The sequence below is a fragment of the Gopherus evgoodei genome, chromosome 8, assembly GCF_007399415.2.
Source record: "Gopherus evgoodei ecotype Sinaloan lineage chromosome 8, rGopEvg1_v1.p, whole genome shotgun sequence".
NCBI classification, from domain to species: Eukaryota; Metazoa; Chordata; order Testudines; family Testudinidae; genus Gopherus; species Gopherus evgoodei.
In genome coordinates this window covers 24739571-24765291 of record NC_044329.1, presented here as the reverse complement: position 1 = coordinate 24765291, position 25721 = coordinate 24739571, and the positions used below count along the sequence as shown (strand labels likewise).

The 25721-nt window shown below is 38.6% G+C and overlaps 1 long non-coding RNA gene across 1 annotated transcript in view; it reads right to left on the bottom strand.

Annotated features, from left to right (window-relative positions):
- Positions 1–2369: 2369 nt before the first annotated feature.
- Positions 2370–25721, bottom strand: part of LOC115656455 — a 79233-nt gene continuing 55881 nt past the window's right edge. Inside the window, exon 3 of the long non-coding RNA XR_004001667.1 lies at positions 2370–5446. This is a non-coding gene — a long non-coding RNA (uncharacterized LOC115656455). The remainder of the gene's footprint in view (positions 5447–25721) is intronic.

Sequence of the window (25721 nt, the reverse complement as noted above, 5' to 3'; positions counted from 1 at the left end):
AGCTGTCAACATTATCACCTTATGGAACATAATTAAAACTGTGATGAAAAATAGTGCATCTGAGTCACAAGAGCAACAATACTCCTGAAAGTGAATGAATTTCTTGTCTGCCTAAAGGAGGTGTGGGAGACAACTGGACATGTGCAGACAAGTTCCTAACTTCCTGAGAGAAGCTTTTGGAACCAGAGCCATGAAATGGAAATCTAACTAGATGACTAGTCTGACTGAAGTGAGTGTGGCAGCTCCTGGGTTAAAGTACCAAAATTGACACAAAACCCACAGGATTCCAATTATGTTTCCAATATTTGCTGTTACCAAAATGCTACAGGTGGCTAATGTAGGAGCCATTCACCTCTGGAGAAAGGAGATGCCTACTATTTTTTTTCCTCCTTCATCATTCACCTTGCAAGGAAAATGATTCTGCACATACCTGTATTTAAATAAGGGGCAAAGATGGTGTCTTTTCGGATCACAAAATTCATTTGCTTCTAGAATTGAAGGAAATAATGGGAAAACTGTTCCTGAAAAATGTGTCCTTTTTTGTCAACATTTTTCAGAATTTGAAATGTTTGACCAGCTCTATTTATTTGCCAATGAAGAAACCCCTCTCCGTTTTAGATGATGTATGGTATACATGTAGCTAAAGATCAAGGTCATGCTTGTAAATTCAATGGAAATGAGATTCTTGTTCCTGTTCTGGCTTCTTTATGTCACAAAACAGCTTTAAAACTTTACAGTTTATCCTTGCTTGCGACAGTCCTGAAGTGTTATATAGCTCCCACATTATCTCCTATGCCAGCCTACAGCTGGAAGATGGTAACTGATGGCAGAATTATCATGCTTCCATGGGAGGTGGAGAGAGGGCAAAGCAAAGCAAGCTTTTAATATGTATAAACTTGCTCCCTCCCTAAGACTGAGCTGAGCCCTTGTGATATAATGTTGACAGATTGTTTTGCCCCCCCCAACCCCATTTGTTTAACAGCTTCTGCCTGAGTTTGTGAGACAGACACAAAGATATATTTAGTGGGGATGTTCTTTCAATACTACGGTAATGTAATATTAAATGGGAAAAAAACTGTTCCACCAGCCATGATAACTTGGCTGTGTGTCATTAATATATTATTATATTATATTATTATTATTATATAATGCTGTACCTTTACACAGCTCTTCATAAATACAGAATAAGGCTTGGTCCCTATTCTGAATCGCTTAATCTGCAGGGGAGCAGAAACCTAGGCATTATGATGGAGCAGGAATGCAAAGGGGAGAAGATGATTCTTTGTTTCCTCCTGAACCTAAGTAAATTATTCATGGTGGCCAGAAAGCCCTAGCTCCACGGAGCTAGAGGAATTGGACTCTCTCTATATGACCGTTGGCCCAGCATAGGTTAATGCTGATTGAGTCTGGATTAATTTGTGCAGGTCCCCCACCTGTAATCTGTTTATCTACTTATATGTTTAATGCCGCATTCAGCATGGTACTCAGACAGTAGGTGACGGGGAAAGCCTCCCACACCTCTCAGATTTATGGCAACAGCAACTGTTGCGGGAGGCCCTAACAGCCCATTTTCATTGTTATGCTGCCATGGACCTGGATGCAAGCTGAAGTAGTGTTAAGTGATAGCAACCCCTGTCATGTAACAATGATAGTGGCGTGGCTTTCTTTTAACATTGGGCTGGAACTGTATTAGAATAAAGGAAAAAATATTAGTCCTAGAGCTCCTCCCTCTCTCTCTGCTTCACTGCCCATCTTCAGCCTAGAATTTTTCCCAGCCACTCCAGCTGTTGTCATACTTCGATTTACAGAAACGGTACACCTACTCCACCCTGCTCCCATTCCCCCCAGTACCATCCCCTCCCCTAAAGATCTGTGGTTTTGTGAAGTCAACCATCCTGCCATTTCTGCTGAGAAAAAACCTGTACACATACAGCAATGAAAGCGTCAAATGAATGAATCCAAACTCACTTTCTGATCCCCATGTGACAATGGTAATATGGGGCTCTCAGTTTGGTTATAAAATATGTTGACACTTAAAAATGTGAAGAATGTCTCTCTTCTGTTCATATTTCCAACTGTAACTGTATCATTTATGCATAATATAAAAATAAAACATTTTCAGTACAGAATCTGAGACAGGACAAGATAATGTAGTATGACAAGCAATTCAAGTGTTTCCTTAACAGATTACTATTCTTGGAAGATACTGTTTTAGTGGATACTTTTTTCCTGTGGTTGTGCATTTAGATATGGAGCCATAAGGGCCTAAAAATTATTTTGTGTGGGCAAGATCTTTATTAATAAAACATTAATCACCATGTTTTTACATAATATCACTTTTTATACATAACAAAAGCTTACATTCAGTTTTCAGAATTATTTCATTTATTACTCTTTTTTTCAGATGATATAATTTTCTCATAAATTCACCTCTTCAGATCAAATTTTCTACAGTTGGCTTCTGTCCAAAAGTATGAGGGAAACCCTTGCAGCCTTAGAATTGGAGGAAGGTGAAACAGATTTCTTTTTAAAAAAAACAAAACAAAAAGAGGAAACAATTTTAATTCTAAAGCACATTTTTTGAGACATTGATCTGAATAAAATAGACTTTTGAAAGCAGAAATTAGACATCTAATTAGTCTTCTACAGGAGTAATGTTCTGCTGGTTCAAGTTAAAAAATGATTTCAGTTAGGTAAAATTAAGACTGTTTGGAATCTGACCATGCACACAGCAATTATTTTTAAGTATACAAATGAGTGCTTCCAGATAGATTAATTAACACAGAAAGGCAGAGGGTGTGTTTCAAAAGTGCCTAAATGACTTAGGAGCCTAAGCCTGTATTATATATACATTTTTATACCATGCTCAACACCATAGTATCTGAGTGCTTTCCATGAGCGCATTAAACACCATGACTATATACATCCTCTCACCAGAGAAAGAATCACATGGAGCAGAGTATTTTGTTTTGGTAAGTTATATATATCTGTTGTTGTGTATTTATATTAAAGAAGACAAGTTCAAATAAATGAGCCTTCCACTTGGAGCAGAAAGTGGTGAGATTTGTGATAGTTCTTAGTTTCTGGTGGGGCAGTTCATTCAATAGTCTTGTATCAGCCCTGGAGAAGGTTCTGTCTCTCACACAAATGAGTTTTACTCTTATTATTGAGAGTTCCATTGCATCAGAAGAGTGAAGTTGTCAACAACAGTCTTTGTCCCACAACCTTAAAAAGTCCTAAGTATCCTGGGCCCAGGCCATGGAGTGCTTTGAAGATAAGGCCTTGAACTTGATTTGGAATTCTATAGGAAGCCAGTGAAGAGAGCTGAGGACAGATTTGATGTGCTCACAGTAGTCTCTGTTCCTGAGGCGCATACTGCAGCATTTTGTACTAGTTGGAATTTCCTCATTGCTGAAGATTTCATGCCCAGCTATAACACTTGCTGTAGTCCAACTGAGGGGTGACAAAGGCATGAATAACTGAGGCCAGATCTTCATCCACCAGTGTGGGACAGACTCTCCTAGCCAACCAGAGATGGTAGATAGCATTACTCAATGTGAGAACTGAACATCAATGAGGAATCCAAGAGTACTTCTAGACTACGGACTGAATTGACTGACTGTGGATGTGAACCTTCACTCAAAGGAGACTGCACTGTCACTGAAAACTCCTCAAAATACTTTCATCTGCCCACCAGCATCACCTCTCTTTTGCTCAGGTTCAGCTTCAGACAGCTTTTCTTCATCCATGAGTTGATCTCATCCAAGCACTGGGCTGGTAGTGGTCTGTCTGTATGTGATGAAGGATAAGTAGTGCTGTGTGTCACCTGCATATTATTGGCATTTGAGTCCATGTCATCTGACCAATTCATCTAGTGGTTGCATGTACATGTTGAAAAGGACCAGAGAGAAAATTAATCCTTGTGGAACCTCACAGTTTTAGGGGTCTAGTGGCAGACGTGCAGTTTCCACACATCATTCTTTGTGTGTCCATCCCCACCTCAGGAAGGACTCAGACCATTTTAGTGCATTACTCTAGACTCCTGCCACTTCTCTCAGGTGAGACAGTGGTATAATGCTGCAGAAAGGTCCATGAAGGTAAAAAATGCACGTCTGTCCTCTATCCAATGGCAGGAGAAAATCATCCACCAGTGCCACTAAAGCAGACCCCTATCCTGTCCTGAATCCAGATTGTGTTGAGTCTCAGATGTTGTTTTCAGTTAGATGAGCTTGTAGTTGGCCTTTGGGTAGATTCTCTATGTGCTTGCTCAAGAATGACAGGTTTGACACTGGGAAATAGCTGGCTAGGAGTAAAATATCTAGGAGAGAGTTTCTTCAGTGTTTGAAGAAGAAAGGGAAGATTCCTTATCTGAATAAGGCATCGGCTATTTTGGTCAGGAGTGGCATAAGTTTTTCATGACTCTTTCACAAGCCAGGAAGGGCATGGGTCAGATTCACAAGTCTTGGATTGGGACTCTTTTAGGGTGTTCAGAAGAGTTCCTGAATGTGCATGATCTTTCAGTGAAGTAGGATGATGCATGTGGTAGGCACTCAGGATTGCTGGAGCAATTTACCCCCCAGATAGCTTCTTGGGTGGGATTTGGCAGCCTTGGTGGAGGCTGATAGGAAAGTTCTCTTGGCCTGTAATACAGCTTCAGCATAGGCTTTGAGGAATCCATTATGTTTCATCTTGTCTGAATCAACCTCTGTTTTCCACCATTGATGCTTGAATTTCTAACTCTCTCTCTCTTCATCCAGTATAGGGTGTCAGAAAACAAAGGAGCAACGAGGAGAAAGGGGCAGTTTGGGGGACAATGTGTGAATGAATGTCCAAGGCCAGTGTAGAATGGTAATGATTCACCAAGTTCTCAACTCCTTATCCTGTGGATGGGGTGCTGCTGTACTTTAGCAGACTTTCAAACTTATTGGAATCCATGAGTCTTTGTGATCAGATCAGGATCTTTCTTGTTGCCTGAGCATTGGAAGGTCTGATTACTGCCTTTATGACCTGAAGGATCAGCCCTTGTGTCTTGCTCTTCACTATAGTATCAGAGTGTCTGCATAAGTGTGTGCCACTTGGGAAGTGTGCATATTTATTACAGTGTATTAAGACTGCAGCTATGCAAAGTCTATAGCCTGTCCAAATGCTGTATTTGAACCTGGAGTCTTCTGGCCCCAGCTTCTTAAGTTTTCCCCAAAAATATTGTTTATTTCAATGTGCAACCATTGAATTTCCTGGACTCTTTGTCTTGCACAACAGAATGAACTAAGATATCCGGTGTCAGAGAAATGTTAAATTGTTGACATCACAGTGAGTCCTCCAGATGCTCTGTGGCTTCCCCAGTCTCCAAGTAGGTCCCTGGTCAGCTGTTGGGTCCAGTTCAAACTAGTTGATAAGTTGGTTCCATGTCCACTCTCTTGCTTGTTTTTCCTTGGTTTACCTATTCCTGTAATAATTACAGTTTGAAAAAGGTCAGTACAGTCATAAGTTACAAGTGCAACAACAATTTTAACTAATATGTTCCGTCTCTCTCTTCACCTCTCTCTCTCTCTCTCTCTCTCTCTCTCTCTCTCTCTCTCTCTCTCTCTATATATATATATATATACAGGGACTTGATTTATGCCCTGCATGGGTGGGTGGAGGCTGAGCTTCAGTGATATTAACTGCAATCCATGGAGCACAACTTAGAGAAAAGTTTCCATTGGTGTTCCAGACTCTAGACGAGTATCTGGCGCATCCTCCAGGTGGTCTAGCTATAATGACTCCTAGTCAGCATCACTCAGAGTAAGGGTGAAGGGTCACTTACACAATTTTGGACCTTCTTTCTGGTGGACATTGTATGCTGAGAGCCCTATGTCAGGGTCTGAGCTAGCAGACAAAATATAATGGGGTACTTCTTATTCCTGTTTTTCTTGTTGCCTTCCTATATTTCTATTTATTTTTAAATATATATATACCATAAGTTACACAGCATATGCAATGAGACCAAATTAATGTTGCTGCAGGACACCAACTTTGAATCTTCTAACTTCTTATTTTATTTGTACAACTTAATTTTTGCACTAATATATAATATTGAATTTATAATTCACAATAGAGATCCATTCAATTAGTGTCAAACTGCTCTGAGGCAAGCAAAAACAAATGCTTTGAAAACAGAACACCCTGAATATACAAAGGTAATCATTTAATTATTACTATTAATTTCTCACATCATTGGACTCAATTTCTCTAGTCTGAAGGGACATGCTTCTCAAGTTTTTTCAGGTTTATGAAAGATGGGAAGCAATGTAACTTTAATCCATCAAAACCAGTTCCTCAGAAGTGACACACTTTTAAATCCAGCTGCTAATACTAAACATTTATTCTGATCTTCAGCTATATAAAACATTTCTGAAGTGTTTGCAAATTCATTGCCTACATATTTTCCTGAATAACCAATCTTCTGCAGACAAAGTTAATTTTAAAAAAGAGGATGATCTTATTTTCTAACAAATATTATGTACTATTTATGCTCTTTTATTTACTATTTGTTTCCCGAATAAATCAGTGATGATGCACTGGGGCAATGTTTGCTTGTACTGTATTTCAGAAATTAAATATATGGATTGAATGAATTATAAATATGTTTACACATAAATTTTATTCAAACATACTGTACCATAAAATTCAAAATGTATGAGTGATCTGACTACATAACATGATGATGGTGGTTTGATTTAGGAAAGGTGAAACATTTCAACATTGTAATAAATTTACAATTTATGCTCCTTTTAAGTGGAAATTACTTTCAAAGATGTACAACATATCTGCTTTATATTTTTCTATTTTATATATGAGTAACATAATTGAGTATTTCTTATATTATTACAATTTTTTTAACTGACTCATGCAAGCCCAATGAAGGCTATTCAGAATGAGCTATTCAAACAAAGTGCACAAAGATCCCAGAAGGAGACACTGACACAGTTTTAACAGGAATGCTGCATTAGATCCAATAATATCTCTAACCCCCAAGGCTGATGCTAGGTCTGCACCTAATGTTGAATTGCCCAAGGCTCTGTGATTTTCTGGGGCAGGGGAAGAAGGGCTGAGGGAGCATTTTGTCAAGACCTCTTCCAACCACTTCCCCACATCTTCAAAGATCAATGATGGCAGCTCATCCTCTCCAGCCTCCCACTAATAGCATGCACTCTGATCTCCTCATGCTTTTCAACCCTCCCTTATCTTCAGAACAACCCCTGACCTATCTAGCTGCCAAACCCTACCACCTTTTGCTGTGGAATGCAGATTGTGGAAGTGCAGGAAGTGTTGTATATCTTATTTCACACAGGGCCCTGCAAAAACTAGAGGGGGTGCAGCTATTCACCCCGCCACCATCCTCACAATGTATGAACACAGAGCAAAAGCAGAGCTCCTATTAGTCAAGGGTCAAATGTAAGCATGAGTATTCTAGAAGAAGCCATAATAGGAGAAGGGTCGTGGTGAAGTTAATCCTCAGGGCGGAAATGGCAGAGCTCCCAGATGTTTCATTTTAATGTCTTAGATATACACACACCAGGTAAGGAAAGAACAGAAATGGGGAAGAAAAAAAAAACGTATGCATCTGATTCCACCTCCAGAAGTGACACAGACATTTGTATCTCAAGATGCAGGCCCTGAGCTCATTGATATTGACAGAATATTAATGCTGAATAATAAAGCAATCTTAAAAGTCATTTTTATCCAGGGTGTTGGTGTTTGATGTTGCATGTCTTGACAAGATACTAGTGAATGTGACCGTGTGTAGGTCCAGTATGGCAGATACGTATAGTTGGCTGGGCTGTTTAGCACATACGGAAGCTGTATCTGAGAAGAATGCACCTAGAACTCCATAGGACCAATCATATGTGCAGTAGAATTTATTACTGATTTCTTAGAGTAATTGAATGTTAGAACCTTCAATAAAATGGTTTCATTCACATCCTTGGGAGTTTTAGAATATATTGTTATTACCTAAATTTGCAAAGAATTAACATGATCTGAGGTAACCAGAGATTGCTTGAAGAAAGATAATGTTGTACAATGGAAAGAAAAGAAGCACTGAAACAGAGGAGAGATATTAACTAAATATGTAAGGAAATACTCATATGAGTTCAGAGGGTGAAATATTAATAAATGCAACATATTATAAACTACATTTTAAGACATTTCTAGCCCTATATGTGTTCATTATATTCTGACCTAGTATAGTAAACAAAATAAGCATATTATATATTAAGTATCAAAAGGATTTAAGATAAATCAAAGGAAATATATAAGAAAAAAGGAAAATCCATAATTCACCTGCTAGTAAAAATACAATTAAAAAAACTTCATCTCCCAATCAAATATTTATTAAAAAGCTAACTTGGTTATATCACTTTGGTTACATCAAAGGTTATCTTCTCCTCTAATACTATGCAGGCATCTTCCATTGACTACAATTGAAGAAAAACAAGGAAAGACTATTTTAAATAATATTTAAACATTTGCTACGTTATATTTAAGTTAAAGGATATCTTGTATACCCTATTTCACAAGGAAACAACTGTTAACATTGGAAATAATTTACCAGCTGTATAAAACCATTAGACTACTCCTGATGAAATTTTAGTATCATTTGCCACACCAGTAGAAATACATTCAGAATTGCTGGTAATTTAGCCAAAATTGCCTTTTTCTGTGAAATACAACTATGCTTTTGTACACTGTACTTCATACCAATGTTTTACGGTGGACCAAAACATTTCTTGGATGAACATATTAGATGCAGTAATTTGTCATTGGTTATAAAATAGTGAATCCTTTATTGTAACAACTGCTTTCTAAATATTTATAGGCATAACTACAAGGAAGAACTGGCAAGAACTCAAAGGGGAAAAGACAGAAATTTGTTTCCTTCAAGGTAATTGCTAAATGCTCATTGTTGTAGTTGTTGATTTAAAAATATATTCTGCAGGAAAAATATATAGTTTTCATTGATAGGCAGATCTGCTACATCTATTCACCTTCAGTAACACCCTGTTGAAATCAACAGAACCCTTGCAGAGTATATACTTACTCAAAGTAAGGGTATCAGAATCTGATCCATAGACTGACAATCCTCCACCCCCATACACAAACACTTGATCTAATGCCTTCTCATCATGAGCTAAAATAATCATTCATAAGCTACCTAATTATATGGCTATCAAAGAGTACTTTACATGAACAGTAGTAAAATGCAGCTATAAAACCTGAGCAGCTATTTGGGTAAATTAAATTAAGAAACAACATTTTGACTATGTGTCCAACTCCTCTAACATTCCTGGGGCTATGTGACTGCCTCTGATCTACTGATCTCTATGGTAGGTTTATGCAAAGATCAAATGGAGTATATGACTTAAGGGAGGGAGTTCTAGATTTCAGGTTCATAATGCATAATATGAAACTGTTGGGTAGCTAACTGATCCATGTCTGGACCTTGGAAAACTGGAAAGTCTAAATCAGTGGTTGGGTTCCCCCATACATAGGGTATGTGCATTCCTGTGCCAAGTAGCGTGTGTATATCAGTAGCTGAAACATGCCTCTTTACCCCAAATCTACAGTTCCATTTGCATGGGGTCTTCTGAGCAGTCTCTTATTTCTGTTTTAGAAAAAAATCATAATTGAGCCCTTTAAGCTAGTGCAGTCCTTATATGGCTCCAGCAAACTACACATTATACAAATCCCAGCCTAAGCCTCCTCCACATGCATGGCTGCTCAGAGGGCTTCTTTCCTAGCCTAAACAGTCTCTCCTTTCCATTATATCCAGGTTTGGGGGTGCTGAAGTTTTTTTTCCTTTAGTTTAGAATTTGTCTATTCCAGAACCTAACTCTCACCTTGTTACAAGATCCTAAACTGTGCATCACGGATTTTTTGGCTTCCAGCACTGAGAAACACCAGCCAGATTTTTGTGTATACTAAAGATGAAGAGCTATTTAAAAAGACAAAAAGAAAAAAGTCAGACATGTTACCAGTTGATACATGTCCGAAAAAGTAGTAGTATGTAGTACTCTCAATGACTCAGTTATATGGCTATGGCTTCTTGGTTTGTGGAATTTGTATTAGGTTCTTATGCCTTTTTTTTTTCTCAAAACTTTGATTCCGATTTAAATCTCCATCAAATTATTTTGATTCTTCTTCTGCAAGAATACTTTTTCCACTCTAGCTCTCTTTTTATTGATAAGTTTTTGCCTTTTATTCCTCGTCCGCCACTTAGCCTGAGTTTTACTGTCCATTCTCCAGTTCCCACATTTATTCCATTCAACATGGATAAGTCCATGGCAATGGCTGTGTGAACTGTGACTGAAAACTCTGAACTATTTAATTAGTCGTGAAATTTTCATGTGTAATTTTGTGTTCACTGCCTTCATCCACCTCTTTAACAAAGTACCACCTTCACTTTTCTGCCATATACACTACAGCACATTTCCTTTATTTTTCATGCACAGTCATAACATATATCAATTTTTTTCACTGACTGTAGTTTCTGCATTCATTCTGCATTCATTGCCGCTATTGGCATCAATGTGTCTGAAGTGATGAGGATGTAGTGAAGAATCTTCCATTGCATTTCTATTCAACTTACCGCTTTTTGATTCTACAAGTATAAATTTGGATGCCACTAGTCCAGTTTTTCTGATGTGTTTTTTTCTGTTTGTAGAGGAACAGGTGCCCAGTTGTGAATTCCAGTTGTTGTTTTTTCATTGCCCCAACCTTTTCTATTAATGTAATTTTAATAAAATGTTCTTCAGCCAAGCACTTCATCATGGGCATAACTTTAAGTGCATGAGAGTCCCATTGACTTAAGTTGTACTGAAGTGATTTGCTATATCAAGGGACCTTTATTTTGTTCATCTACATAATCAGCCAGGAGATTTCTATAAGGATCAAGTTCCAATAACAGTCTGTCCAAAGCCAGTGCTTTGGTCCAAGCATCACTGTAGTGGGACACAAAAACACTGGAAATTGAGAACTGATGTACATATTTATTGATTGCCATCCTAGGACTATTTGTGAGACGGATGCCATATTTCTGTTCTCAGTTACATATGTGCAATTCAGTATAGTCCAGAGCAGTGCATTCTCCACTAAAATAATATCTACACCACAACGCCTTAACAACTGCTCCTTGTAAAATTCATAATGATGTCTCCTCCATCTTGATACCTTCTCTACTAGACTATGGTAGAACCTAACCTAGTTAGCTAAGAAAAAACTCTTCCTCATGAAATTGACCTATAAATGAATCCTGGGATTTTCAAAGCGGCTTGAGGGAGATAGACACACTAACTTCATTGAAATTCATTGGAATCTGGGAGTGTAAATCCTTTAGGCTCCTTTGAAAATCTATCCAAAATGTGCTTTTAATGGTAGCTCCTAAACCCCTACAATATTACTTCTAACACCTTCCTGCAAGTTTTATACCAAACATGCCTGTTAATCTTGTAGCTACTTCTTTTTTTTTTTTTTAAATAATCCTAAATCTGACTGGTCTTCAATGATATGCTACAAAAAATGTCTTAAAAGGTCATTAATTTTGATCATCGTTTACTTTAGAAGTGGGGATCATAACCCTAATTCTCTAAGGTACTTAAAACACATGCCTAGCTTTAAGAACCTGATTCAAATGACATCAATGCGGCTGATGATGATATCGTAAGGAAAGCTCACTGTTGTAATCATCATCATTTTTTTTTGACATTTACAGGTCAATGATTTGTAAATGTATTAAAAGTTCCTATATAAATAAATAGATTAAAAAATAAGCACATATGAAAGTATTTATTTTGTAGTGGATATTTGGTCCATCTAAAAAGTTTCTACTCTTTTCTCAGCTATTTCAATTGGTTTTTGCTTATTAACTCTTGTCTAATATGTGTATACACATGAGATATCTAATATAATCTACATATATATAAAAGATGAGACAGCTGTGAGACTCTTATTCTTCGTTATGTTTAAAAACAATCAAAGTAAAATAACAATTTAATGACTGCTATTTTTTATCCGCCGTATCTGATTTCCCAGTATAATCATTTGTTGACCAATTTCCCTTTTTCCACATCCTGCCTGCTGTGACTATATTCTATTTTCTCTTTGCAGTAATTTATCATTTTAATTTGTTTCTCTTGATTTTTATAGCTACCCATGTCCGTCTCCTCACTAGATTGTTTATACATTTTTAAAAAAATACCTCCTGCTTAATGTTTATATTATTATTTTAGATCTTCACTTAGCCACCTTAGTCTCTATTGCTTTTGAGGAGAAATTTCCATGTCAGTGTTTCCAATTGGATCTTCAATATTGTCCACTTTTCAAGAGTAAATTTTCCATATACTGTAGAGTGACAAATAATAAAAAATTGGTTGATGCAGCTCCCAATTAAGTCAATGTGAGTTTTGTCACTGAGTTAAGTGCACATAGTACCCAAAATCTCTACAGTATTCTATGAAATTCAGCTTTCTAAAATTATTTGTACTGCTTACTCTAGCACATATTTATTAATTTATAAACTAACAATATTGTGATCATTATATACTAGACAATCTCTGGCTGTAACTGCTTTATCTTGCTTGGCTCTTTTCCTCAGATTAGACCCAGAATAGTCCTTTGGCCAATAGACTTTCAACAAATTCCATAAGAAAGCGGTCCTGAAATACCATATGGGGTGCATTTCCCTACTTATTTTTTGCATATCTGTTATTTCAGTCAGAATCTGAGAAATTAGAATACCCAGTATTTAAAGTGCTGGTTTTCTCATGAGCATCTTCTTTAAAAAATAAAATAGAACAGAAAAAAATAATAGTCTGTTGTGAAGGGCTATAACTATAATCAGAAATCACCTACTTATATTTATGTTCTGAAACTTCCATAAAGTTCAATAACTTGTATCAACTTCTATCTGTCAGCCAATATAATTTTCCTCTGCAGACTCAGCATATTCTCCTCCATGATATTGCTTCAGCCTCTCCTGTTTTAGTTTGACTGTTCAACAAACTCTGTATCCTGAAATGTTAACTCTGCAATCATCTCCTTTGTCCAGCAGTGTGTGTGTTAGTCTAAAGATATCATGCTTAGGATCTGATCCTGCAAGCACTTAATGCATGTGCTTAAAGTCACTCAAAGGGGTAGTCCAGCTGAACTCTAGTTTTGTGTATGAGGTAATTCACGTATAAATGTTTGCATAAGGATCCTATTCTTGAAAGAACGATAAGGTGTTTTTTTGGTTAAGGTACTGAATTGGAAATAGGGAGATTCCCAGCTGACTAGCAACTTTTTTTTCATGTGAGACTTTGAGCTGGTCACTTAATTGCTCTGTACTTCAATTCCCAACCTCCGGAAAAGGGGTAATAAAGAGAGTTGGTTGGAAAAATTCTGACAAAACAATCTTTCATTGGAATTTACTGATTTTTCGAAATTAAAACTTTTTGCTGAGGTGGTTGGACTCTGACAATTGTGACAGATTGCAGGCAGGGTTCTATTGGAAGCCTGCCTGGTTTCCTGCCAGCTCACCTGCCCAGCTCCTCAGCAGTCCACCTGGCTGAATGATGGGCATCTGAGAATCTGGAAGCTCTCTGAGCCCTAGCTCCCAAGCTCCCAGCCACCTGCAGCTCCCTCAGTAGCCTGGGCTCCTAGGACTTCCAAGGTCAACAACTGCAAGCAGTTTGCCAGGCAGACTGCCTTAGAGTCAGGGACCCCAGGCTTCTAGGCTCCATGGCTCTTGGGCAGCTTTCCAGACAGATTGCCCCAGAGTCACCATTCGCTTTTACAGAGAATTTCAAATTTTTTTGATTTCATTCCAAATCAAAACAAAATCATAGTTTAAAATGCCAAAATCCTCTCCGAACAGAATTACCTTTCCCTGCCCAGCTCTAATAACAATAATTCCTTCCTATCCACCCATCATCTGTTCTGTGTCTATCTTGTCTGTTCAGACGATAAACTTTTTGTAGATGAGCCAGTCTCTTAATATGAGTCTATACAGTGTCTAGCACGACTGGGCCTGGAGCCACTACTGTAAAAGTAACAACTGTCAGTGTAATTCATCATTCTCATTAAGGCTCGTCAAAAGTTTTCCACCGAAACATTTTTTGATGGAAAATTTGATTTTTGACTACAGGAAAAAAATTATGGAAAGTATGTGCGTCCGTCAAAACTTTTTCACTGGAAAACTGAAAACCCTCAAATAAAAAAATGGCACTTGAAAACCATACTTCTTTTTTTAAAGAGGGTAGTTTTCAAGTGAAAAAATTTCAGTTTTGAGTAAACAAAAATCAAAAAATAAATTCAGTTTTAAGGGCTGACAAAAAAATTTCTGCTTGGAGAGTGGGACAGAGGGAGAGATGGGGAGAAAATATGTGTGACCAGTTCTATTTCTTATTGTATATTCTAATAGCCTTTTCATGGAAGTTACTTTGCTTTCCCTTAGCTGTCCTTTTATGGCAACTTTCCATTAAACCCATCTCTTAAGGTATCACAAAAAATAAATATGTATTTTTCCTTAATAGTAAACTATCACTTTGTTCCTCAATGGTAGGGACGCAATCCAAATCTTCTCAATGTAAAAAATTTAAGAAGTCTAAATGCTGGAAAAAAGAAAAACCAAAACAGTTGTTATTGAGCTCAGTTTTGTTTTGTTCTGGACCTAAAACTTGTATGGTGTCATAAATTAAATTCTTACCATATGTGAAACCTCCACTGCTGCTACTGAGCAGCCACATATTGCTACTAAGAGGCAATCCTCACAGAGAATGACTTCCTCAAAACTATCAGGACATCATGCTCATGTCCAATCCTCTGAATAATTACATCATCATCCCTTTGGGGCAAATTAATCAAGAGGCCAACCTCATGGTGTACAACAAAGGATATGAACTTATTAAATAACCTGGAAATCAGCCAAACATTCATACTTATGACTAGCTAGCAGAAAGAAAGATGTTCTTTTGTGGGCATTGGCCATATTATTATATATTAATTTCATAAATGCTCATATTCAAAAGTTTCTGAGCACCAGATGGGGGAAAATACCATAAAAACTAAATTTATAAATAGGCAGCTTAATCCAAAATCACATACTAGAACTGGCAAACATATGAATCCACAAACCCAACAATGCCTAACTGGTGTGCTCTGGCACAGAAGTCCCCTTTAAAGTTTCATTAGTTTTCCTATCTCCATCTGCAGATAGGAGGCCATATTATTCGCTATCTAGGCTGGTGTATTTGGTCACCAAAGATCATTAAAGAATTAAATACAACACTTTGGCATTCACCTGAATATTGATGTTTGATTAGATACACCATAATGTGTTTGTCTGCATTAATCTAAAAGGTGCATGCTTATCAGAGGTCACTGACTTTTGTCAATATGTTAATTGCATTCGGCACTATCCATTTTTTTTTATAGTAACATGAACTCATTATTAGGGCAAAGCACATAATATTTACAAATATACTTTGCAATAGCAACAACCAATATAAATTCATTTATAGCAATACCTGTCCATGAGACTAAAATAGTAATCCAAACGAAAACAGATGCTACTGTCCATAAATCTAACGATATGCAAATCATTCTTAATTTTTTATCCAAACCTTCAGCAGAACTACTTTACCCCTTCCGCCTTTAAATATCTCCACTCCTGTGGAAATTTGTCCCACAGTTTCTTCGTTCATATGACTAGGGTATTATGACTATTCAAAACCACTATCAGATTAGGTGGGACCTGGCATCTTTGGGTTCTGCATGGTGATGGTTGCTTGTTTTGTATTGTCTGGAACATTGCTGGGCTATTTTCAGTGAGGAAGCTGTTGGAACCTTCTCCCTTTGATGTTTCACCAGAGCCCCCATTGGGTGAACTGAAGAGCACAATGCCCTTCCCCGTAGTGACCAGGGGAGAACTTTCAGTGGACAGAAGGGAAATTACACAGTGCATGGGTGGGAGGTGGCATGATGTGAGAGAGCATGTGTGGGTGGGGGAGGGGTCCTGTTTTTCCATTGGATGGAGTTGGGAGAATGAGCTAGCCAGACTGTTTAAACTTGTTTGAACTTTTCACAAGCCTATTGCTATGGCTGGCAACCCCACCCTGCCTCCCCTTAGTATAGCATTGGTGCTGTGTTATTTAGGATGCTGCAGGTCTGACTGATCACTTTTTAGGGGATTGCAAGGAAATTTTTCTAATTGAACCAAATAGGCAAGAGGTGTGGTGCATTTTTGCAAATAACCTTCCTTGCAACATCATGGAAGCACAGTTAGGTTATAGCACTAAGACTTAAAAGTTTAACATTTAAAACGACTGTTTTAGCTTGTCACAACTTGTGGCAGGTATCCAATGCAGACAAGGATAAAAGGGACCAACTCCCAGAGGCCAGTGGAGACTCAGCTTGTACTCCTGGCACTTTTGCCTGTGGGAAAAAGGGAGACAAAAGTTCTCTCTTAGGAACCTCTACCTCTGTAGGGGAGGTGGAAAGGATTCAAAAATGAGCTGAGTCATAGGGTGGGCCTAGGCTGGTCTACCCCAAGTTATTGGATGTGTGTGTGAACCCAGTAAATGCCTGATGTGTGAGAGCAGGGCAGTGAGGCGCATAATGCCCCTCTCCAGTATTAGGTGAAGTTACAGCCTGCTGCTTAAAATCTATCCCGTGTCTGTCATTTGTTAGCCCGTCTGATCTGATAAATGCAAGGGGCATTTGTTTGTACACACCCTTAATTAAAAGCCACATTTAAATGGAATGCCTGGTGCTGAGACAAGGATGGGGAAAATATACATAATAGTCACCTTAGCTTTTGGAGAGTTCCTCCTCAGTACTGTTTGACAAGATAGTGTATGCAAGTGTATCTATTGTAATTTGGTTCTTGTTTGCATCTTTCAGAATATTTTTATGATGTAAAACCAAAATATTGCTACGTGAACAAGTTTTACTTATTTGAGAGTCCTGATCTTGATTTCTCTTGGGAGAAAGTCTGGAACTTATGAAAACTACACAAGTAAAGATGATTATGATCATTCTCCTCTGTTTCTGCCTTTCAGAACTGTGATCAAACTGCAGTTTTTTATATGTATATTTTTGTCAATATTAGGGCACTTCGCTTTTGGTTTTTATGAAGCATGGACATGAATTTACTAATGTCGATCAAAAGCCAGTACCAACACTATGGGTACGTCTACACTACGGGATAATTCCGATTTTACATAAACCGGTTTTATACAACAGATTGTGTAAAGTCGAGTGCACGCGGCCACACTAAGCACATTAATTTGGCGGTGTGCGTTCATGGTCCGAGGCTAGCGTCGATTTCCAGAGCGTTGCACTGTGGGTAGCTATTCCATAGCTATCCCATAGTTCCCGCAGTCTCCCCTGCCCCTTAGAATTCTGGGTTGAGAGCCCAGTGGCTGATGGGGCAAAAATCATTGTTGCGGGTGGTTCTGGGTAAATGTCGTCAGTCACTCCTTCCTCCGGGAAAGCAACGGCAGACAATCATTTCGCGCCCTTTTTCCCTGGATTGCCCTGGCAGACGCCATAGCACGGCAACCATGGAGCCCGTTCAGCTTTCTTTTTTTTACAGTCACCGTATGTGTACTGGATGCCGCGGACAGAGGCGATACTCCAGCGCTACACAGCAGCATTCATTTGCTTTTGCATGATAGCAGAGATGGTTACCAGTCGTTCTGTACCATCTGCTGCCAGTGTAATTTGGCAATGAGATGACGGTTATCTGTCCTTCTGTGCTGTCTGCTGCTATCATGGGTGCCCCTGGCTGAGATCGGCCGGGGGCGCAAAAGCAAAACTGGGAATGACACTCTGAGTCAATCTCTCCTTTATGGCTTCTAAAAATAGAGTCAGTCCTGCCTAGAATATGGGGCAAGTGTACTAGAGAACCAGTGTATCTGAGAGCACAGCTGCTCCATGTCAGATCCCACAGAAATGATGAGCTACATGCCATTCACGGGCGGTGCCCCTGCAACAACCCCACCCGTTGCTTCCCTTCTCCCCCAACCTTCCTGGGCTACCATGGCAGTGTCCCCCCCATTTGTGTCATGAAGTTATAAAGAATGCAGGAATAACAAACAGTGACTTGTTAATGAGATAAAATGAGGGGGAGGCAGCCTGCCGGTGCTATGACAGTCCAGGCAGGACATTAAGCGGTGCTGGGGAGAGGAGCCCAGCATACCGCTGCTATGATAGTCCAGGCAGTACAGAATCTTTTCTTTACATATGAAAGGGAGGGGGCTGATGGAGCTCAGCCCCCAGCTGCTATGATGACGACGGTTACCAGCCGTTCTCTCCCATCTACTGGGAATGATCAGGAATCATTCCTATTTTTACCCAGGCGCCCCTGAGGCCAGCCAGGGGTATTCAGCAGTTATCAAGCATGGGCTGATGGTGACGATGGATAGCAGTCATATTGTACCGTCTGCCACCGGGGAGGGAAGAAGAGCGGATATTGCTCTTCACTGCTGCAGCATCGCATCTACCACCAGCATTCAGTAGACATAGGGTGACATTGAAAAAAGTCAAGAAATGATTTCTTTCCCTTTTCTTTCATGTGGTGGGGGGAGGGAGTAAATTGACGAGCTATACCCTGAACCACGCTGGACAATGTGTTTGAACCTACAGGCATTGGGAGCTCAGCCAAGAATGCAAATACTTTTCGGAGGCTGCTGGGGACTGTGGGATAGCTGGAGTCCTCAGTACACCCTCTCTCCCTCCATGAGCGTCCATTTGAGTCTCTGGCTTCCCGTTACGTTTGTCACGCAGCACTGTGTAGCCTGTAAATTTTTTTTTCAAATGCTTTGGCGTTTCATCTTCTGTAATGGAGCTCTGATAGAACAGATTTGTTTCCCCACACAGCAATCAGATCCAATATCTCCCGTATGGTCCATGCTGGAGCTCTTTTTGGATTTGGGACTGCATTGCCACCCGTGCTGATCAGAGCTCCACGCTGGGCAAACAGGATATGAAAATCAAAATTTCGCGGGGCTTTTCCTGTTTACCTGGCCACTGCATTCGAGTTGAGATTGCTGTCCAGAGCGGTCACAGTGGTGCACTGTGGGATACCGCCCGGAGGCCAATACCGTCGATTTGCGGCCACACTAACCCTAATCCAATATGGTAATACCGATTTTAGCGCTACTCCTCTCGTCGGGGAGGAGTACAGAAACTGATTTAAAGAGCCCTTTATATCGATATAAAGGGCCTCGTAGTGTGGACGGGTACAGCGTTAAATTGGTTTAACGCTGCTAAAATCGGTTTAAACGTGTAGTGTAGACCAGGCCTATAATAGAAACCTATGATGATGAAGGTGACTATATTAGGTTGTAATCGTCTCTTGTTGGATTGCACGATTAATTTTATTTCAGCAAGTGATGGATCAAGATGGACATCATAAAGCCAACATAAAGGCAGGTTATCTTGTACCTACCACCTTTCATTTTCGAGATACCGAGCAGTAAAACAGCTCTTTCTGTTTCTGTATTGAAAGATGGTAATATGTACATGAGAAAACTAAAGAGGCTGCAGGAAAGGTAGAGAGTGTAATGAGAATGCACCAGATCTAAATACTGCAAGAACCTGAAATTTTATTTTCTGGCCCCGACAGGACAAAGGATCACATACTCAGACAAGTGCTGCAACCTGGGGGGAAAAAGAAGTCCAAGCCATGTTTCTCCTCCTCTAATTCTAAATAACCAAAATGATCAAAAATGATCAAAGCAATCCAATATGCTATATTCATATGCATTATTAATAGTGGACAATTGTGAAGCATTGTAGTACAGCACACAAATGTAATCTTTTTTGGAAAAAGAATACCTTATTACAGTATCTATAAAAAATCAGTGCACTGAGTTTTCTTCTGGCTTCAACATTTAATTTTATGCCAAATAAGCTTCCTGGAGAAGAGTTGCTAAATCCAAAGACCTTTTGTTTAGAAGTCAGAGAAGGTTGGTTTTTTAGTTTGTTTTGTTTTTTAAGAAAAAAGCACCCTGAAAAATCTTCACCTCTTAATTTCCTCGCTAATTTCTGAGTTTTTAAAGAAGCTTTGATTTAAGCTACATAAAAATAGCTTGAAGAATGAAGAAAAAGAAGAAACAGCGCAAAAAATAATAGAATATGTTTCTTGACTCTTTCTGAAGATATGTCAAACCAAAAGTCAGTTTTAGAGGGAAAAGATGCAGTTACTTGGAAAGTGATCTTGTCTGAAATGGGAGAATTAGTCTACCTGTATGATCAGTAAAAGGAGATGGACCACTTCTGTGCTAGGAGCTTGCCATACATATGAGGGAAGACGCTTGATGTGCTGCATAGTGAAACAGTACTTTTCACAGAATCATTTCACTGCAAGGTATATTTGGTATATTTGGAGTTGCTGTTTTCACATTCATTACATCAGAAATCCCATCTAAAATCACTGAAACTCAAAATACAAGTTGTATTGGTCAGTATCAATTGTTTCATTAGGTCACATGTTTCTGCTTCTGTTTACTGATTGGATGAATGTAACTTCAAATCAGCTTTCTCCTAGGAACCCTTATGTTTACGATTAAAAATCAGCAAACACTATTGCAATGGATCAGATGTATTTTGTGATATATTTCATTAAAATATGCAAAATCTATAAAGGATGCATTCAGAAATTCCAATGTCATCTGAAGGACAAGTCACTGGCCCATGTTGATACAATGCTTAAAATAGCATTTCTATAAATGTTTCTTTTTAAATAATAATTTTATTTTCATTGTGAAAATTTCAATACTTTCCATAACATAATATGAACCCATATGTTCAGTCTGGCCGTGTGATTTTTTTAAGTGACTTGAGTAGGAATTACTTGTATTGAAGGAAGACCGTAGCTTGAATTTAACAGTACAGAGCATACTAAAGTAAAGAATCTTGAGTATTCATTGTGTCATCTTTCTATTTTATGGTTAGACTTTGAATTCAGTTGATTCAAGTGCTGGTCCAAGGAACAAATATATTTTTATGGTGATGGGCTCACAACTGATTCACTTGATCCTAGTACTTTGAATGGTTCCAAAATTTCTTCCTGTTCCTTTTATATTGTTCTCTTATATTTATGGTAACATCTCCAGGGCCATGGTATTCTTTACCTGAAATTCTTTGTGCACCGATCTATCCATGTGCCCTGCCACATATACCATTAATTTTTTGTCTAAAATAATTTTGTTCTGCAAAGAAATCCAGCATTAAGTTTTTTGGATCATACATAACTGTTTCCTTAGTGACCTTAACAACTGTTTTTACCACTTGTTATCAGAAATATTTTTCCCCACAATAATATATGTCAGTAGATCTACACATTGCATATGTCCAGCATGTGTATACATACAGGCACATCCTGGGATTTTATAAGCAATCAAGGGGAGTTGTGAGAGCTCAGCACTTCTAAAAATGAAACCAGTTTTATTTAGCTTCAGGCACCCAAGTTTTAATACAGTTCAAATAAAGTAACGTTTTGTAATTCTCATTTCCAGCAGCAGCTCAGGTCAGCGCTCACCATGCATGTTGGAGAAATTCCTTTCCACCTGATGAATCTGTAAGATCTTGCAAATTTACTCCAGTCTAAGATGGTTCTTGACCCATTCAGCCACATTTGCCATTTAACTTTTCCAAAAATACTCCCCAGACACATTTTGTTATCCTGCTATCCTCACAAAGTAATTAAGCTTCCTTTTCTCTGCAATGGCTGTTGCTAAACAATATAGAAAACCTCAAAATTCTGAGATTATCCTGCTGGCAAAATTGAAATGATTTACCAAAATTACATCCTTTTTTTAAGTGTAGCTTTCTGCCCTTCACTTCTCCCACTAAGCTCTTTAACATTTCTGTAACATTTCCTCTAAAAGATGGGATTTTTCTCCTTTGTTTTCAATAATCTAACACAATTAGAGCATCCTTGAAGATGAAATTAAGGAAAATAAATTAGGAAATTAATACCATGATCCAATGAACCTTTGGTACATTGAACACAACTAGGAATCAGTAAAATCATCTGAACTACAGTGAAGATAATATAGGATATAATTTAACCTAACATCTCCAGTGTCCTTTTAAGACCCATCTCATGTCCTCCAGTGCAACTGTACCAAATGAAAATCCTTTTTACCCCTATCTTATTTCCTGTTCTATTTTCTTTCCATCTACTTTGGAAATTATTAGGCCCTATATGCACAAATATACCAATATGGACGCTAATAGTTACTGAGGGAAAATTAGACTTGGAATGGACCAGGCTTACAATGATATGTGCATAGACCGATCATTGATACTGATGGAAGTTTTCAGGTGGATTAAGGACAGAGCATATGACTCTTTGGGATACATTTTAAATATTTAGGGCTATATCCACAAAATGATTTGTGCACCTAGTTGTCATATTAGTCATATTAGATCAACCTCCACCTCACTGAACTGCAACTTAATCTTATTGACACCTAAAGTCCCCTAGGTGCCTAAATTTCTGCTTGTGGGCATGCCAAAAGCAGCCTATGTCTTCATGCCCAGCTGATGTCTAAGTCTTGACAGCATCCTCAAATTAAATGTTGCCCCATACACTGCCTGTGGGGCCCAATTCAGTAATGTTCAGAGCACGCCTACTGGATGGGCCCTCACCTAAAGCAGCGGCGGAGGTGGTGGTGCCCCCCCCCCATTATAATTTAAGTACAGTAGTTAAAGCATTCACGCAGGATGTGGGAGACACAGCTTCAACTTCCCATGGAGTAAGAATTTCAACCCATGATCCTAGCTCTCAGAAGAGTGCCCTAACCACTGGGCTGTAGGATATTCATGAGTGGGTCCCTCTCCACCTCTCCTGTTGAAGCTGTTCTGCTGTGTATAAATAATTATTCTTTGGATCAGAGGCAGAATGAGAACTCTCTAAGCCCATTGTCAGGGCACTCATCAGGGTTGTAGGAAGACCCAAGTTCGAAAACTTGCTCCAGTGACTATTTAATTAGTCATACAGAGTGGGACATATTCAACAGGGAGATAGAGAGACCATGCCCATAATAATCCGTAGCTTTCACTGATAAGGGTGCTGGGTTCAAGTCCTTTCCCTATATCAGGCAGAGGGGGGATTTGGACCCAGGTCTCCCACATCCTGGGTGGGGGCTTTAACAACTGGGGTAAAGGTTATAAGGTGGTGAGGAGCACCTCCTCTTCATTTATTTTTAAGAGAAAGGGCCTAGGCACCTAACTCCAGGAGAGGGTTCACAGCTGTGAATACCAAGCAGAGGGAGATAGCTGCATCTACTCTGGACTTAGGTATTTAACTCCTTTTGGGAGAAGGCCACACCCTTCTCTTCAACATTTCCTATTGGTTGTTTAGGTGTTGGCTCCCTGCTCAGTTTGCTGGCAATTGTGATTCACATTCTATGCCATCATGCGCCAGCAATGCCCCTCTGCCATGTACAGTGGTCAAACCAGACAATCTCAATGCAAAAAAATAAACGGACATAAATCAGATGTCAAGAATTATAACATTCAAAAACCATTCGGAGAACATTTCAACCTCCCAGGACACTCAGTTACAGACCTAAAAGTCACAATTCTTCAACAACAAAATTTAAAAACAGACTCCAACGAGAAACTGCAGAACTGGAATTAATTTGCAAACTGGACACCATTAAATAAGTCTTGAATAAAGACTGGGAGTGGATGGGTCATTACACAAACTAAAAACTATTTCCCCATGCTAATTTTCCCCTACTGTTCCTCACACCTTCTTGTCAACTGTTTGAAATGAGCCATCCTGATTATCACTACAAAAGTTTTTTTCTCCTGCTGATAATAGCCCACCTTAATTGATTAGTCTCATTAAAGTTGGTATGGCAACCCCCATTTTTCATGTTTTTTCTCTCTCTCCTTTCTCTCTCTCTTCCTACTGTATTTTCCACTGTATGCATCTGATGAAGTGGTTTTAGCCCACAAAAACTTATACCCAAATAAATTTGTTAGTTTCCAAGGTGCCACAAGGACTCCTTGTTCTTTTTGCTGATACAGACTAACACGGCTACCACTCTGAAACCATTCTTCAGTACCTAACTCTCACCATGCATTGTATAGGGAGCCTGGGTGTCTCGCTCAGGGCTGTGGATTCCACTAGGTGGCAGGGCTTCTAAATGTTAAAGGTTGCAGTGCTGATCTTGCCCGTGGTACCTACACATGTACATATCCACAAATCATTGCACATTAAAAAGTAAGGTATACATATACAGCTACCTCTGAGTGCTGAAATATCCTTTTTGCACACATGAGTATAACATAGTTATGTGTGCATTTAAGGCATAATCCAAAGCTGAATGAAGTCAATGGGAGTCTTTCAATTTACTTCAATGGGTTTCAATGAGGTTCTTATTTTGGATGGAGCTTATGGACTTAACTTTTAAAAAAACTGAAGGTGTAGACATTCTTCATTTTTTTTATTCTCAAGGGAAGTGTGGAAAATAATCAGTTTCTACATCTAGTTCTTTTCTATTTTGAAACTGTGTTTATGGGATAAAAAGGGACCAGGGCAAAAAAAAACAAAAACAAACCCAAGATGACTTTTTTTTCTTTGAAGCTGTCCCTCAATATGTGAGAATCAATAGGGTAGGATATTTTTACATATACCACTCTGGGCCATGTCCTTTTAACCAATACATCTTGTTTTATGTGTTTATGTGACCGATGGAGGGAAGCAGAGCCAGAGAAAAGATGATGAATGTACCACATTCTTGAGAGCTGCATAGGACAACCAAATAGTACACAGTGTTAAAAAAAACAGCACTTCTTCTACTCCAGGCACCAGTCAATAATACTAGACCAAGATTTTCAAGGGTGATATGATTTTTCATGCCCCCGTTTTCATGTATTCAACCTGAAACCATAAAGGGGCTTGATTTTCAGAGGGTCACTGTTCAACACTTTCTGAAAAATCAGATCTCTCCAAAGTGTCCTAATTGGGAACCTAAAATCACTAATCGCTTTTTGAAAATTGTGACCATTATTTGAACAAGTAGAAGCAAGCTACTTATTAGAGCAGGCAACTGAAGCTTGTAAAGGGATGCAAAAGTTTGGTACTCTTGGAAATTTTTTTTTTTTGTTAGATAAAAAATGGAGACGTTTGCTTTAATATCTACTTTTTTCTGGTCTTAACCAAATCATTAAACAATTCTGTAATTTTTAAAAATTAAAGAAATAATCATTTTGATTGTTAAATATGGAGTCAGGAAAAAATAGACTTGTTAGTTTGAGGACTAGCTTTTCTATAAAAATTGTTGTGGGGTTTAAGCTTTGATTTGTATAGGTTTTGGTTTTGGAAGCCAAGTGGGATGTATATGGGATCTGCTTCTGAAGTGTTGTGGTGGTATATGTTTTGGAGCAGAAGGACAAAAGGCCTATTCTTAGAAATATTTTCTAGTAGGAAATTTGGATGTTCCCATGGGAGAAAGACATAAATAGTAAAAAGAAACCATTTTCAAGAATTACCGCACAGTCCAAAATAGGAATTAGAGGGACTCCAGAATTGTCTCTGTGGTGTGCTTTTTCTACATTGGATATTGGTCCAAAGTAACAAAGAAAAGAAGGATATACTGGATATGTGTTAGTATGTATTAGTTTACTCAGATTAGGATATACTTAGTGACAGTTTAGCCTAAAAATAAAGGATGTAT